Source organism: Arvicanthis niloticus, chromosome 11 (assembly GCF_011762505.2).
Source record: "Arvicanthis niloticus isolate mArvNil1 chromosome 11, mArvNil1.pat.X, whole genome shotgun sequence".
Classification (NCBI taxonomy): Eukaryota; Metazoa; Chordata; class Mammalia; order Rodentia; family Muridae; genus Arvicanthis; species Arvicanthis niloticus.
In genome coordinates, this window is record NC_047668.1 from 19,489,570 (window position 1) to 19,507,969 (window position 18,400).

The window sequence follows — 18,400 nt, forward strand, 5'->3', positions numbered from 1 at the left end:
TTAAAAAAACAAACAAAAAAGGAATTAAACTAAAAAATTAATTTCAACTAATTGACATTTGACATTTGTTGTTTTTTTGCCAAAACTTTGTTTAAAATTGAGATAAGACTGAGAAAATATATACCTTACATTTTATTTTCAACTATAAGTCTCAATTTTATGGTGGTTTATAAACTTCAATCTCAACCATAGCTGTTCATGAGGCTGAAAACATCAAGGCAATTCTTAATAGTTGGTAAAGTGAAGAGTTGGGTTTGACTGGTCTGGTGGTTTCAATAGGTATGAACCCCATAAATTCATGTGTTTGAATACTTGTCTAGAGACTTGCACTATTGAAGGAGGTGTGTCCCTAGTGGAGGAAGTGTGTCGCTGGGGATGGGCTTTGAAGTCTTAAACGATCAAGCTAAGTTCAGTGTGAAACACATCCAGTCTTCTTCTGACTGCCTTCAGGTCAAGATATAAAATTCTCAGATTCTTTTCCAGCACCATGTCTACTTGCACAAGATGCCATGATGGGAACATCATGACAATAATGGACTGAACCTCTAAAATTATAAGCAAACCCCAATTAAATGGTTTCTTTCACAAGAGTTGCCTTGGTCCTGATGTCTCTTCACAGGAATAAAACTCTAACTAAGTCAACTTGTAACCAGAATCTACCATAGTAAATCAACTTACACTTAAGTGAATGGCAAGATTAAACTAAAGGAAGTTATCTTAGTACAGCTGTAACCTGTAAGGAATCCATTGCTATGCTACCCAGCATGTTTAACTTAGGAAATGAAATTCCAGGCATGTCAGAAAGTCAGTGACCTGGAAGAAAACAATACAGTAAGAAGTAATATATTTCCATTCATTTATTCATTGGTTCATTTTGCCTTACAAATAAAAGGCAGTGTGCTGAGCAATAAGGGTATTTGTTTTAGAATTTGGCCTAGTTTTTGTTGTCAAATGAACAAATAAAACATGATAAATATGACCTAAACAGTAGTATCTGTCTAACAAATGTCTGTCATGTCTCCTAACTGTTATTGATGTATGTATGTGTGTGGGGTGGTGGTGGTGATGTGAATGAAGAATAAATCTTTCCCTCACAGCACCAAAGTATTCTGGGAAATAAGTATAGTTTATACTAAAATACTCAACAGCAGCAGGCAGTGGTGAGAGCTGAAAAGAAGTTGTCATTATTGTGAAGAATCAGAGTATATTTCAGGATGATACTATTGAAAAACTTAACAAAGGTTCAAAAGAAAGATGAAGAATCTTAGGTGTAAATAATTAATAATATAGATACCTTTGGAATACTTAAATTGCTATTCCTGGCTGATCCCAAACATGTTTTTGTTTAAGACTTGCTCTCATGGTAAAATATTATAAAACCATAGCAGAAGATGTAAAGTGTGGGACCATGAAAGGATACTTGGTTTCTGGAGGAGCACTGACTAGAGATGGCCAGAGACCCTGCAAGGGACGACATACATTTCACCACACTCCCAGACTCCAAGCTCCTGACACATGGCTAAAGACCTCCATTGATCAGCACCCTTCAGTCATGTAGGCAACACCCCTACCAGCCCCTCCACATGTAGAGAGCACAACTACAGGTCTCAGCTACTTGAGAGATCTCCATATTAATGAGATACCTAAAGGTCAGAGGGCAGAGCCAATTAAGCATTCCTTCCCAGACCCTCCTTCCTCCTCCCTCCCTGTTTAACTCAGGTCTGTCCTGAGGTGGGGGGAGGGGTATAGCTCATCCACTGTCTACCATGACAATAAACCATGGACTTCCTCGTGTCTTTGGGGACCAATTGTGGGGAAACATGGGGAAGGCCTTTGACTACCAAGCCTCTCCTTAATCTCCCATCAAAAGACTTCTCTATGTTCCCTCAGTGAAGGCCGCCAACTTGAGCAAGCTAGCCAACCCAGCCAAGCGAGTCCTGGTAACCAAGAGTCTCTTACCCCAAGGTATGTTGCCAGAGCCCTCCCTCTCATTCCTCTTGGCTATGGGCCGTCCAATGCTTATGCCCTCATGTCTCAGTTCTTCCACAGCTCCCAGCAGCATCTTGGAGCCCAAGGACAGAGACCACCATTTTCCCAGTCACTCGACTGGGCCCAGAGACCCTCACTCAGGAGCTCTGCCCCTACAGCACTTCAGACTGAGACCTCTCTATGCTCAGGTAGAGCCCCACAGTTTCTCACAGCCCAGCATATGCCCTGGTGCTGCGTGGAGTGAACTCACTCAAATTCCATTGCTTCTGCTTCCCTGAGCCAAGGCAGACACCAGACACGTGGGACCCACAACGCCGCCCAACAGGACCCACACCCATGTGCAAACTACAGCCTTGCAATAAAGTTTAACTATTTTATGATGAATATCATTAGGATGAATCTAGAGCTTTGTTGAGCAGCTAAAAATACTTCTGGATGCTCCAGAACACCAAAAGTTCAGTTCCTAGCACTTAGATTGGGGAACTCATAACCACCCGTAATTCCATAATTTGGTTTCTGAAGACACAGACAGACAGACAGAAACACACACACACACACACATACACACAGAAAAAAAGAACAACTTCAAATGTAAGAGGGGTTAAAAGTATATCACTTACAGCAATAATGTAATCAAACACATGCTAAAGGAAGATTAATCTCATCAGAGAATGTAAATGAAATTATGAAAGGCAGACGCTAGATTCATGAAAATAAGAAGATAACTTTCAAAAAGCCAGATTTGAATGTTGGATAATGATGGTTTCATGATTCATGAAGTCACATTTTAAGATACTTATGGCAATACAATTTTCTTTTCTTAGAAGCACAAAATTAATGATCCTCCTGTAAGTACTGGCATCTGGATAAATAGTTTACACGTCTTTAATTCCTTGAAATTTGACTTTGAAAGGGAAATCATGTTTTATCCATTTTTATTTCCCTTGGAGTTCTCTCTGAGACTTTGTCCAAAGTAAACCCTCATAAATTGGTATACCTAATAATTATTAGTCACAGTATGTGATAAATTGACAAGCACAGTAGATTTAAGCTACAGACTCTAGTGTTATCTCTATTCACATTTCTCCCTACTCTGTACCATAAGAAGAGTCTTCCAAATCATTCTGAACCCCACCAGGCAATGATGATGACGGGTAGATCTGGTTACCCAATATTGTCCTACACCTAACTATAAGATTCAGATTAATAAGCATTGAAGAACCAAGAGAGGATTCAGGCAGAGAGATCATGAGTATACACAGGCTTCAAATGCTTATATACAATCTTGTCTGTGCAATTTAAAATTTCAGCGGAAGAATGTTTCTTTGTGAAACAAATGAGCTGGGTGACTTGAGGAGTGTGTCTGGACAAGAGTAAGTTCAGTTGCCTGGAGTTTAGCAACTGAAGTTTAGGGAAGGTGAGAGAGACTGAGATAAGAAAGTAATAAGGGCTCCCTTTTCCAGGCAGGAGATAGCAACACCCAGCAATTATGCCAACAAAGCAAGTTGTAAATTAAAAACTGTGTGTCTGTGTCTTTTATCGAAGGATACAAGGGAAGCTAGGTGGAGGCTGTTAGCATGCTCACCTCCCAGAGTTAAAGACAGGAAGAGTGTGAAACTACATGTTACATATCCATGTAGAAATGTGATTATATATATATATATATATATATATATATATATATATATATATATATAAACATATATACATTTTCCCTCATTTTCTATGTATACATAGTCTTGGTGACTTGCTCAACTCCCTAGATTTTACAGATAAAACAAACAAACAAATAAATAAATTTAATAAAACAATACAAAAAATAAACCCAACAAATTGCTCCAAACATCCTTCTGCTTTGATATTAGAATCTCAATTTTTAAATCTTATCCAGTATTATTCTAATTTTTATGCTTACTTATTTCACTTTTTTCATATTTTCACTGTAATTTTCAATTTATAACACAAGAATGATCTAACACCTCATTTAAAAAAATTTTAAAAAGAACTTGAAGAAAGCATGTTTTAAAGAAATACTTGAACCTGTGGAAATAGCGGGTTTTGATAGCCATAAAAGAGTTTGTTCTGTTTCTACCTTCCTTATAATGTAAGGGCTCATCACACTCCCTGTAGTTTTCCAATGTGTCTATTTTCTTATGTTTTTTTGTTGGTTTTTTTTTTTTTTTTTTTTTTTTGCAGGATACTGATTTAATCTTTTATTTGCAGCACAAATCACTCTGTATGTTGGGGGCAGAAGGGAAAATGGAAAGGAAAAGAAGATGGGTTTATCCAGGATAATTAAAAAAAAAAAAAATTCTACAAGGTAGGAGTAAAAGCAATTCTCAGAATGAACTCTTTGCAAATGTTTACATTGTATGCCCTGATTTTAGCTGCTATGGTCATTTAAAAGAATTTAAATTCAAAACCTAAAAATGGCATTCTTGTTGTAGTAATTATTTTTAAAAAGGCATCTGCTGGTTAAGGCCACTGTCTAGGCCGCAGCGGCTCTGCCTAGCTCAACCACTTGACCAGAGGCCACGGGCATGCCACAGCTAGAAACAGCTAGCCAGAGACACCAGCCCTGCCACCCACAAGACGCCAGCGTGGGAGACGGCTCTGCCAATCTTACACACTGTCTTCGAAAGACTGGGCAGTGACCAGACCATCCTGCCAACTACAAGGGTTTGGTACAGATGAGACTCTAAAGCTTAGATTATCCAAAGTCTTTATATATTTGGTAATGATCAATAACAAGATGCCCATACAATCAGAAGTGTGACCCAATACCCAACCTAGATATACTAACTACCTTTGACTGGCAGAGACACGTGAACGTCTACCTCCATGTTTGCCTCTCTCTTTCTCCTCCCTTCCCTTAGCTTCTCCTTTTCCTCTCCCTCCCTCACTCTTCCTCTTCCTCCCTTACTCCTCCCACCTTAGCTCCTAGTACACATTCTGAATTAAGATTACATTTTGTTTCTAACAGAAATGCACTGAATGGAGAAGTACAGGGATCATAACATTCTATCAAGGAAATTTCTGTACCACATATATGTTCAAATATTCTCTAAGAAATAATTCAAATCCACAAGAAAACATACAGATTTTTTTCAATTACATGAAGAAAATAACATTTGGATATAGAGTCAGGATTCTTGGGTATACAAAAGAAAAAAGATAAGAAAAAATAAAGAAAGGAAGGAAGGAAGAAATAAACAAAGAAAATGAAAGAGATAAAAACAGAAACCTGTACCTAATAAATATCACCTCCATGTTAAAACAATGTTTTAAAAAATAAATATATAGGGCAAAATACTCAATAAGGTGCATTTACTGATTGATGAATACATATTTCCTCACACTTTATATTTTATAAGTCGATATATGTGTAATGTCGCTATGTTTTGTATAGACAAGTCTGGGCAAATACATATTAGTATAATATATTTTCTAAAAATGATAAACACTTAGGGTGTTACGTTTCCTATGTGCAATTTTACAAGCTAAGAAACAGTAACAATGACAGACTTATTAAAATACACAGTAGAAAATGAATGTCTATTATTCAGTACAAAATGCATTTATTTAACTGAAAAGATACAGAGCACATTAGATACTTCATTTAGGTACATTTTTTTGATGGAAAATTTTAACCAGTCTACACATGAATTAGGGTGAAGATATTTAGGTATATGTTGTAAGATGAAACATTTGTGAGTAGTTTAGCTATGTTCAGATCTGTAAAACTACACTAATCAATAGTTACATAAATATACATCAAGACATAACATTGATTAGGGTGAGCTCAATGTTTCTAGATAACAATAACATACCTTAAAATGTTACATGCACAAAATCTAAGAAGGAAACTAGTTATAAGAACATGTTGCAATCTACATATTTTGGTAAAAAACAGAAAAACACAGAAATGTTAGTGGACAGACTAGGATCTTATTTTGAAATAGTATAATTTTGTACGTATACACTCACAACATAAGGACCAAGAACACTGAAGATAACCTTTTTAAGAAAAGTAACATCAATAGTTCTCTTGATTAGAAGAAATCTCTTCATCAAATGATAAAAAAAAACGTTTAATTAAAGGAACCTCCACAAAATAAATAATTGAAGAAATTATTCTCTAGAAATTAAAGAGAATGTTTGGAAATAGAATTATAATTAAGAACTTATCAGGTTGATGAAAACAAAATAAATAAAGTCATATAACAGGACTAATGTGACAAAGTTTGAAAGTAAATAGGAAAAGTACTTGCCAAATTATTTAGTATGAATTCCAATATAAACAGCTGAAATGGGTAGTGGTGATATAGTGTTAATAATACATAAAATAAATTTAAAAAGTTAAATGTGATAAGAGTAAACAAAACTTTAATTTAGCAAGAAACAATATACATTTTTCTCAAAGAATATTTATTGATCATCTACTTCATGTTAATTTATTTTCTTGGCACTCAAATTATAAATAATCTATGAATAATGTCGAACAAACTCAGTCTTCATGGAATTTGCATTATCACAAACATTATCTGAAATTGAATAGATGATTAAATAAGGACTACTTTTGAGTCTGGGCCTATTTTGGTGTCCCATGGAAGGCCGAAATTTGGGAGTGACTCCTGCTATTCTAAGGAAATCTTGCTTACAAAGGCAGCACCTGCAGTCACCACATGCTCACAGTAATGCCATTAATGACAGCAACATTGGGTGTGTGGCAACATGAGTATTTTCCCCCAGACATTTACTTGAAGCATCTCTAAGAATTAAATCAAAATTCAGTACTGATCACAAGTTACCTCAAATGAAAGGATATTTTGCAGATATCTTTGAGATATCTAACTAGAGATAACTAGGGAATTTCTTGGAAAGAAATAGGCAACCATAAGGCAATGCTCAATTCTAGGGAAGCAGCAAGGTGTCTCTTATAGTGTAACAAATTACAAAAAAAAAAATTCAACATGTATAAAATTTGTGCCCCAAATAACGTTGGGGGACAGAACAATTATGAGGAAACAGCACATCACATCGCTGTAGCCAGTTAAATGATGCATCATTTAAATGCTTTTGGAAGTTATAGATCAACTTTAGTCTAAAATATCACTTTTGGTACATTTCTATCAAATCATTTACAGAATGATAATAAATAAAAATTTTGTCATTTTAGTAGAGTTTTATAGTTCCATATGCAATTAAAAATGCAGAATGAAAATAGAATTATGACTGAAAATGCAGAAGAACCTCTCACATTAAAAAACTGGTCAAAGCAAAAATCAAGCAAGAAATTCTCTCTCAAGGAAGCAATGAAACAATGGAGAATATCATGCCAAAATTTATAACACAGACAATCTTGCACTGTGGCACATAGTTTTAAGCCTTCTTTTTTCAATCCATCTCTCTGAAAAGAAACTGTACATTAATTTCAAGTGAGAGGGAATAAGCAAAACTTTAAGATGATATGACTGACTTGACTAAACACAATGGAAACAAGAAAAAGAGTGTGTAAGAAATATTTACTGAAGAGGGGAAACAGATGAAATCAAACTTTTCAATTATCAAAGAGAAAGCAAGAAGACCTTTTGTGATGATTAATGTCCATCATCAAGGTGATTGAATCTAGAATCACTTGAGAAAAGGCCTTTGTGGAGTAAGGCATTAATGAAGTTATGATATGGGAAGATCCTTCTTAATTGTGTGTGAGACCATACACAGGAAGGGGATTCTTGAGAGTACATAATGAAGAAAAAATGCTGACCATACCTATACTGCTTTGGTTTTCTGATGGCAGACATATTTTGAACTGCTGCTTCAATCTCCTGCTGGCTGGATTTCCTCACTATAAAAGGACTGAGAGCTAAAATAAACACTCCCATCCTTAAGTCATTTTTGCCAGGGTATTTTCTCACAGTGATAGAAAATGGGCTGAGATATACAGTCATATAAATTATGGAATTCAGATACCTGAAGAAACGAAGGGAGACTATGAGAGCAGGTATAGTAAGCCCATGTCTTTTGAAGAAGACTTTCTTTCAGGGCAAGGGTAAGGTGGATAAGAGAAAAATTAGGTATATTTTCCACAGCAAGCTATAAGATGTAGAATAAAACCATAATATACAGTGATTTCTAAGGTATAATAGCTGTTTCTTATGAAATTATTAATGATATATTCAAATTTTTTTTAATTTGAAAAATTACTGTGAACTCTGAGGTTTTCCCCCAACTCAGCACATATGTAGCATCTTACTCTGATAAATACTCAAGATACTGTGATGTCTTTAATTTGGGACAGTGACTATGCTATTAAAGAAAGGTTGCAATTACTCTGTTAAATTAATTACATAATTTCTGTGTATGTCATAGAAAAAACACCCATTTTAAATTCACTGATTATTAATATTCTTTAATGTTTCCATATAGTCAGCACATTTTTATTTGCTTCCTACAACTAGAATCATCATGGATGAAGGAATATTATCATTAAACATACATTGACCAAAATCAATTAGTCCACCTATATATTAGTTAATTAACTGACTTGCCTTGTTTAGTCAGCAGTCTATGTTACCCACAATGGCAGAGAAGACATAGTTTATATGTATAGGCTTTACTGTGAACAGTGTATTTTTGAAGCAAATCTTGGTTAGTTTTTAATTCAAAATTGAAAACAGCTTTTTATAAAACATTTACCTTAATACAAATCCAGACAAGAATCCATCTGTTTAATAAAATAAGATGAAATGCATGTGACATTAATAATTTTTTAACACATATACTGAATTGATTCTGTGTAGTTATGCATGCTGTAGTTAGAAATGCCTTTATTATCAAAAGTTTCAAGATAAAAGAAATGTATGTGTGGGTATGTGCTCGCATGTGTGCGTGCATGTGTGAGTGTATGTGTGTATAGGACATGTACAATTCACAAATCATTTTGAATATGTAAGTGGATAACAAGATTACATGTAATACATGTAAATAGTTGTAAAGATATAAAATATTCTCCTGAGAGGATTGTGTATAAGTGTGTGCCTAATAATTAATGATATCCTTTTTTATTGGATAGTACTATTTAGGTAGGTTAAGGTAATTCCATTGAAAGAAATTTACATTTTGAAAGTATACTATTGTATTTGTAAAAAAAAAAAAACAAAAACAAAACAAAAAAAACAAAAACAAAAAAAAACGGTGTTGGTGCCTCAGATAGTGAGTTTTAAAGCATTATAATTTCGCTCAAATTCATCTTTATTAGTCAAAGTAGGAACCAATGAAATGAACATACTTTGGCAAAAGTTTATTCATTCCTGGAAGTCTAAAAGTATTCTATTTAATTTAACAAACTGACAAGTGTTCCCCACACTCTGCTGATTATGGAAGCATTTTCAATGCCTCTCCAACAATAAATAAAAACAAACCAACAAACAAAAAATTTTGATGGTGCTTTACAAAGAAGCAGGTGTTTGATAAGAAGTCAGATGTTATGGTGTTTGGGCAAAAGGTGTGTGGTTAGTCATTTAGTGGTCTTACCCCTTACTTTTAACTGCAGGCTGCACATTGTGGTGCCTCTCAATTTTTAAAACATATGTCTCTAAATTCATGGTTTCACAGGAGTATAGAGAGTTGTGGAGAACAAAACTAGCAGCTGACCAGAAAACAGTGACCATCACATTTGGGGGTTGCAAGTTTGACTTTGGGAAGAGATTCTGAGCTTCTTCTTTATCCAGTCACTGAGATGGCCATGGCTCCTTTTCATATAAAATCTACTATGACCTTATTGAGAAATAGTTCATTACTATTGCATAGAAAAAAGTACAGTTATTTAAAGTTTTTTTTTTATCTTCAATCAGTTAATGAGGTCCCTCATTTCTGAATATCTTATCCTTTCAAATTTGCTTCAAATGCCCAATGACCACTGAATGATCGATGAGGAGACAGTTAATAACTTCTTTTGTAGCTATAAGATGATGAGTTAAAATGGCTTCACTCAATGGGTCATTATCAACTTTCAGTCGCAGTCCACTATGCTTCTCATCTTTAAAAACTTGTTATCTACCCCTGGACTGTGTGTTCAAAAACAATTCCTAGACCTAATGTATTGTCTCTGGTATGAGTTGCCTCTAATGGTTTATGTTTCATTTAGAATTCAATAAGAAAATTCTGTGTTTTCTTTTTATCTTACATCAGTTCCACAATATAAAAACAACATCAAGTGATGTCACTAACAAAGAAAAGAGAAATAAACAGTGAATTGATGCATAACATAACCACAGTCATCTAACAACATATCAAACTACAAACTTAAACAATGCAAAAATTACAGTTACTTTTGAACAACCTAATATTTCTTTGTTGCTACAAAAAAAAATGCCAACCAACCAGAGCTCCCCAGAGTCTAAACCACCAGCCTGGGAGCACATAGGGAGGGACTCATGACTCCATCTGTATGTGTAGGGGAGGATGGCCTTGTCGGGCATAGGTGGAAGAGGAGATCCTTGGTCCCATAAAGGCTGGACACCAAGTGTGGGGGAATTAGAGGGTGGGGAGGTGGGAGTGGGGTGTGAGTTGGGGGCACATCTTCATAGAAGCAGGAGGAGGGGGAATGAGATGGGTGTTCCTAGGTGGTGGGTAGGAATGGGGTAAGGGGATAAAACCTGAAATCTAAATATAATATCCAATAAAAAAAAAAACTCAGGAGATATCATATGCTGGTAAGTACATTGAACATTTTTTTCATTGCTGGTGGGAGTATAAACTTGTACAACCACTTCAAGGATCAATTTAGTGTTTTCTAAGAAAACTGAAAATACCTCAAGACCCAGCTATACTACTCCTGGCCATATACTCAAAAAATGTTCCAACACCCCACAAGACACTTGCCCAACTATGTACATAGCAGTTTTACTTTAATAACTCCAAACTGAAAACAACCTAGATATTCCCCAACTGAAGAATGGATAAAGAAAATGTCATAAACCTACACAATGGAATACAATCCAGGTATGAAAAAACAAAGACATCATGAATTTTGTAGGCAAATGGATCAAACTTGAGAATATCATCCTGAGTGAGGTAATCCAGTTCCCAAAGGACATACATGATATGGACTCACTTATAAATTGGGATTAGCCATAAAGTAAAATTATGTTACAGTACACAGACCCAAAAAATCTAAAGGGACCCATGACTCCATCTGTATATGTACAGGGGAGGATGGCCTTGTTGGGCATAAGTGGGAGAGGAGATCCTTGGTCCCATGAAGGCTGAACACCAAGTTGAGAGGAATTTGAGGGTGGAGAGGTGGGAGTGGGGGGGGGTAGGTGTAGGCACATCTTCATAGAAGCAGGAGGAAGGGTGATGGGATAGGAGGTTTCTAGGTGGTGGGAGGAATGGGATAAGGGGGTAAAATCTGAAATGTAAATATAATATCCAATTTTAAAAAAGCAAAAAATAAATTCTCAGAGAATTAGTAGATTTTTTTAAAGCAAGCACCACATCTGAGTTTTATTCTATTTGCTCCATGTCTTATGCTGTAAAAATAGCCCAAAATAAAGAGAAATTATGCAAAAAAATTAACTCAACAAAAGAGAAGATTTTTATGTTTCATTTTATTTGTTTGTTGTTTTTTGTCTTTGCATTTGTTTTTGGTTGACAGTTATGCCTGGGTAAATTATGGTAGTAAAGTTATGTTAGCAGTAGCTTGTGGCAGCTAGTCACATTCTATCCACAGTCTTGAAGCAGAGAGAGATGAAAGCTTGGGCTCAATTTAGGCCCCAGCCTGTGAAATAGTGCTGACAATAACAAATGGACTTTTTTACACCCCAGTCTAAATACTATAGACAATTAATCTTTCCTGGAAATGCCCAGTAGATACTCTCAGAAATACTTTTTTTTTTATTTTTTTCCCTTCAAGTTGACCATAAAGATTAAGCATCATGAAGCAAAAGGTTTCCATTTTTTTAAAAAAAAAAAAATGACAGTGGATTACCTTTCTACATATATCATGACCTCAAAATATTTTTATAATAAAAGCTATGTTATTTAATTGAAATAAAATTAAAAAAAAAAAGTATCTGAAGACTTTTTTGTTTGTTAATTTGTTTTATGTTATTCTGAGTCCCAGAGTTTTTGTTTTGTTTGTTGAATTGTTTTCTGTTTTCCCCTCATGATGGCTAATTTTCTATATGAAATTGACACAATTTGAAAAGAGCTTCCTTTATCTGGGCAGAAGGAATCTTAATTGAGAAAATGTCTCCTCCATAATAACGGCACTTGGGCAAGCCTGTAGGGAATTTTCTTGATTGCTGACTATTTTGGAAAGGCTCATCATAGGCTCAATTCATACACCGTGGGTGATCTGAGCTAATAGTCATGGGTGCTATAATAAAGCAGGCTAAATAAACAAAAGGAGTAAGTCCATAAGCAGGATCTATCTATCTATCTATCTATCTATCTATCTACCTATCTATCTATCTATCTATCTATCTATCTATCTATCTTTCATCTAGATAAAATCTGGTTTGCTTCCTGCTTTCTAGTACCTGCCTTGAGTTCCTGCCCTCACTTCCCTCTCTCTACAGTGTACTGTTATTTGAAAGTATACAAAAATAAATGTTTTTCTCTCCAAGTTGATTTTGGTCATGGTATTTTAACACAGCAGTAGAAACATAACTGAGATCCTCCTTCTGACTTAATTTATGATTGCATTGCTAATGTAAGCCAGCTTTTAGCTCTGTCATCCTCAAAGTTTATTCTTCAAAACAATGTACCAAGCTCCTGTCTATCATAACCTGGTTTAATTTAAAAACTGCCTAATCACCAATTATGTAGAAATTTCATTTACAAAATTTAGTACCTGCTTCCTATGACTAACCTATGGGAATACACATTGATCATCGTTTTCCTTCATGTCCTAATTCATTTTTATTTCTGGGATGTTTTATAAATGTTATTACCCTTCTCCTATGCCATGTGGAACATCTGGCTAAGAGAAATTCTAAATCAAAGAAAGCTTGACCGTATATGTAACTCCATACACAGTGGGAGGGTGTCTCATCCATTTAAAGAGCATGGATTACTTGATTACAATCTTTATAACAATGCTGTACAGATAGAGGACAGGAATAATTTAAGTTAAAAGCAGAGTAAAAATTTTTTGAAGAAGAGTTTTACAGAAATTTCAAACATTTGTGTTGTTAGGTTTATAGGCACTTATAATGATGCCTGGGAGAAAAAAATAATTCTTGGCAGTCACAATGTGACATTACCAGATAACTATTACAAGGGTCAGCCATCAGTATTCTTTGTAGGGTTTTTTTTTTTCATTGTGTTTGTATATTGACAATAGTTCTGTAGAAGTGGCTATTGGACACAGAACCACCTTTGTTACAGGTTCTTTGATAGTCATGAGACATGCTTCAGAGGCAATGTAGGATATAGGGTAAGGTGCTGAAGAAAAAACCTAGTAATAAAAAACCTAGTAATAAAAAACCTAACAGATAGGAAGTCGATTACCATACCAAGTGATGTTTCTTATGAAGAGATACTTTTTATTAAGTATCCACTCCCCCACAAGGGTGACCTTCTTAGATGCTGCTGTATCACCAGGCTCCAGTTTCTGTTTTTGTTTTTGTTTTTTTAAAAATCCAATAACAAGTTTCCCACTGTGGTTTCAATTGCCTTTTCAGATCTCCCACTGGGGCTGACTTCAGTGTGAGATAACATAGAAGGCTCTAGTCCTCAGTGGGTCAAGGAGCCACATATCCAAAGGATAGAATTGGTTGCCATCTTTGTCAAATTATCTAGAAATGTATTTTTACTCATTTCTTTACTATACTTGAGTTGTTTGGAGTACATTTTGAAATATAAAATTTTTATACATTCTATATTTTCTTAATAAAATACCCTGTAAGTGTTACAGGGTTTGAAGTAATCATGCTGTTCTATTAATTTCACAAGACATAGTCATTTGATACTCTAGAGGATTACATAAAATAAACACATGCTATCAATAAAATTGGCATGTTATGTTGCTTTTGCTTGTTTTTCATTTTGGAGCATGAATTTCTGGCTAAAGCTGTATCAAACAAAAGCCTGTGTAGAAGTGTTCCTTCATACCAGAGTGAGCCAGCCAGACAAGGCAGCCCTGTTGCAGAGTGGATAGGGGGCAGGATTGGATGCAAATAGATGAACTAATTTTAAAAATGAAATAGAGAGAACATCATGACATTTCAGTTCAGCCACACCATCCTTCCCTTTCCCACTGACATCAGTTCTCTCCAAAGACACTCTACCAAGCACTCCTGTCTTCACTATCACCTGATCATTCACCAACTTTAAATTCCAACAACAGTCAGATTCTTTGACACACAAAAAAAGTTTGTTTGGTTGGTTTTTTGTTTGTTTTCATACAACTTTCAAATATTCATTCCCAGGCTAAAAAAAATCACTTCTTAGGTTTTTTATTACAAAAAGCAAATAATAATAATAATAATAATAATAATAATAATAATAATAATAATAATAATAATCAAGCAGATGCTTTTGAACAGCACTTGTTGAGGAAGATATAAAACTGTAAATCCCATGTTGATTTCAATTATTTTTCTGAATATAGTTATTCTGTCACAGAAAATGGTAAGGTTTCACATATGATTTACAGTTTTTAATAGAAATCAGAAAACAAGACTATGACACATTTATATTGGGCTCATTGTTTCTGTCTGTTTGTGTGTGTCTCTCTGTGTCTATCTGTCTGTCTGTCTGTCTGTGTGTTTCTGTCTGTTTGTCTGCCTCTGTGTCTCTCTCTGTGTGTATGTATTGTGTTGTTCTTTTATAAAATGTAATAACAGCACACTAAATACATACATCAAATTTGATGCTGCAGCTTCAGGAGGTTTCATGTTCCTTGCTACAGTTAGAGCTCTGAGTCTGGAGACACCTGTCCAAGTACTCAGGCTCATGAGTCCTGTAAAAAGAAGTGGACCAAGGACTCATTCCTACAATAAAAAGATAAAATAAAATAAAATAAAATAAAATAAAATAAAATAAGCATGCATTTTTAAAATACAAAGCACTCACAAGAATGAGAGTGAGTTAGTGATCTGAGATAAAATCATAAAAATTAATGGGGGCACTAAACACATGGCCCTTGAAGGACATTTGTATGGCACCAACTTCTTTTACATCTCTATGCTGACAGCTTTTCTCACATTTGCTCCATTTATTACAAAATCCCAGATGAAGAAGGGCTCTTTGTTTCTCTTCTGAAAACTGGCATCTGCTATTTGTTAAACTTCATGAAGCTTTTCCCAGTATGAATTCTTCTGTTCGATCCCAATCTTACAGAATTCAAATGTCCTTATTCAGTTCTCTCAAGGCAGACCATTTCAGAAAAGCATAAAGTCTAAAAATCTCTGGCTAAAAGTTATTTAATCTCAGGTATCTTCAAATTATCACAAGGGTTTCTTCTCAGAAAGCATCAATCTGTCAAACTCTCAGTTTAGAATGTATAATATTTATATAAGGAAAAAATGATGTGTTTGATACCCAAAAAGCTCAAAGAAAAGCTATAAAACATTCTCATAATAAAGAAATGGTGGATCTTCAAGGACACATTTATGTTTAAGAAAATAAAGACACTACAGAATATATGTTGTTAGTATATTATATAATACTATTTTAATTAATTAATTTTTCAGCTCAAGTAGAAAAACTTGTAAAGTGTCCTAGAGAAATAAAAAGAGTAAACCATTTTAAAGTTGCAAAAAGTCTGAGCCTCTGTAGTGGTAACCTTTTGTAATAATTTGACTTACTAACTAATTGACATCCTCAAACCAGTGTAACAAGCATCTTATGTTGAAACTTAAGCAGAAAGTAACTATTTTAATGGGTTATTTGTTGCCAATGGCTGGTTTTCACATTTACCCATGTGGTGGGTAAACTGAGGAAGGCTACAGCTAAGAGGTCAGTGTTGAGTTCAGTTGATGGGAATGGATCCAGATACCTATAAGAGCTGATGCCTAAGGCAACCAAGAATTAAAGAAGTTACCCCCATTTTTTCTTCTTTTTTCCATAGCTTATGTATTCCAGAAAAATCTTTGAAGCAGTATAAAATTACAAAATGATTACATTTTAGTTTTAATCTAGTAAATGATTATGAAAAAAACAGTGTGTTCCCTGATACCTTTACAAGAAATAACATTATGTAGTACAGGTAAAGAAAACATTCCATCTGGGGTATCCATCCCATGTGCAGTCACCAAATGTAGAAGCGGATGTGGATGACAGGAAGTACATGCTGACAAGAGCCTGATATATGTGTCTCCTTAGCGGTCTGCCAGAGTCTGACATATTCAGAGGCAGATACTTAAAGCTAACCATTGATCTGATCAAGGGGTTCCCAATTGATGAGTTAGAGAGAAGACTGAAGGAGATGAAAGGGTTTGTGGCCCCATGAGGAGAGCAACAATACCAACTAACCAGAGGTCTCCAGGGTCTAAACCACCAGCCTAGGAGCACATAAGAAGGGACCCATGACTCCATCTGTTTATGTAGTGTCAGGCATAGGTGGGAGAGGAGATCCTTGGTCCCATGAAGACTGAACACCGAGTTGGGGGGGGGGGAGGAATACAAGTGTGGGGAGGTGGGAGTGGGGGGGTAGTTTGGGGCACATCCTCATAGAAGCAGGAGGAGGAGTGATGGGATAGGGGGCTCCTGGGTGGTGGGGGGAATGGGGTATAAAATCTGAAATGTAAATAGAATATCCAATAAAAAAAGAAAGCAATTACTCCTCAAAACCCAGGTATATTTGTAGCTAAGCAACTTGTTATAGATTAACAAAGTGTAAGCAAGCAAGGTAGTTTTCTCAGCCAGTTTATTTTACTTGCAGGCAGCAATTTGTGATTTAAAAAAGAAGTACTTATTTTTCTATGTATTTTTAAAAGTAATCTTTAAAAATCTTAAAGAAATTATAAATCTAAACATTTTTTATAAAAATTAGTAATATCTACCTTAAATCCTCAGAATGTACATCTCATCAGCAATTCTTAATAAATCATGTCAGGAAGCTAAGGGCAAAATTGGCTATAAGAAATCAATTATTATCAGTCCAGCCTCAGTGAGAGTCACATCAGCCAGTGCTGCCATTGTTCTTGTTTCCTGACCAGGGTCCCTCGCTTAAGTAATAAAAGTGTGCCTTTCTGAACTTCAAATTATTTCCTAAGATTTTTCTACATCAGAGCCAACCTAGCTTCACTAACAATTTTATTTTTCCAAATATTTTCTAAGGTTGATAATCACTACTGACAATCTATGTCTCCAAGTTTTTCTCTCGGGTGGTGATTGGATCATAAATCCAGCAGCAATGCCTGAAAGATATCAAGTATTATTATTGTGAGTGTTAGAAATACTGCCCAGTGAGGAACTGGAAACCCCCTTAAAATTTTCATATAATTTTTAGATTAAGAGGGATATGTGTGAGGGCAGAAAGCAGAGCAGAACTCCAAAGCAGAGTGAAGTCCTCAGGACAGGAGGTCCTCAGGGCCATGCTACATGAAGTCTCACCCATGTAGCTGTGCTAACTAGTAAGCCGCATTCCATGAGTTCTAAAGCCGTTTGTAGTTCGTGCTTCATGGCCCTCATTAATTTGTGACTTTCCGAAAGGCTGTCCACCTAATACTTTTATAGCTTTCATTCTTAAGCAGTAATTTGATAGAAGTGTGTGAACAGAACTTCAGATGCATCTCTAAAGAACAGGTAAAAATGCTCCCACCCTACTGTCAAAGCAGCAGACCACTCTGCCAGAAGAGATCTGTATCATGGCTTTTACTAAGAGAGCAGCAATTGAACACAGTCTTGAAGTCATGATGTAGAATGCTGTCAGTATACACCCAGAAGTGGTGTAGCTGGATCATGTGGGATTTGTACATTTTTAAATGATCTCCGTACTGATATTCCTAGTGACTGTACCAGTTTACAGTCCCACCATGAATATGTATGTTGCTTTTTTTCACATCATTGCCAGTATTTGTTCAGAATTGATGTCTTGGTGATAGCCTTTCCGACTGGAGTGAGATGTAATCTCAAAACAGTTTTAACTCGCATTCCCTGGTGACTGAGTATGTGAATCACTTTTTAAAATATTATTGGTGATCTGTTTTTTTTCTTTCAAAACTATCTATGCAGTTTATCATCCCATTTATTATTTGGATGATATCCATCCCTGGATAAATGGATAAAGAAATTTGGTTTATAGTCACAATAAATTTTTTTTCAGCTATAAACAAGAATGACATTTGCTGGAAAACTGTTAAAATTAGCATAAATAGATAAACGGCACCTGCTTTCTGTTTTGTAGATTCTAGATTGTTGTGCATGTATGTGTGGCATGAACCTAGAAAGGTGA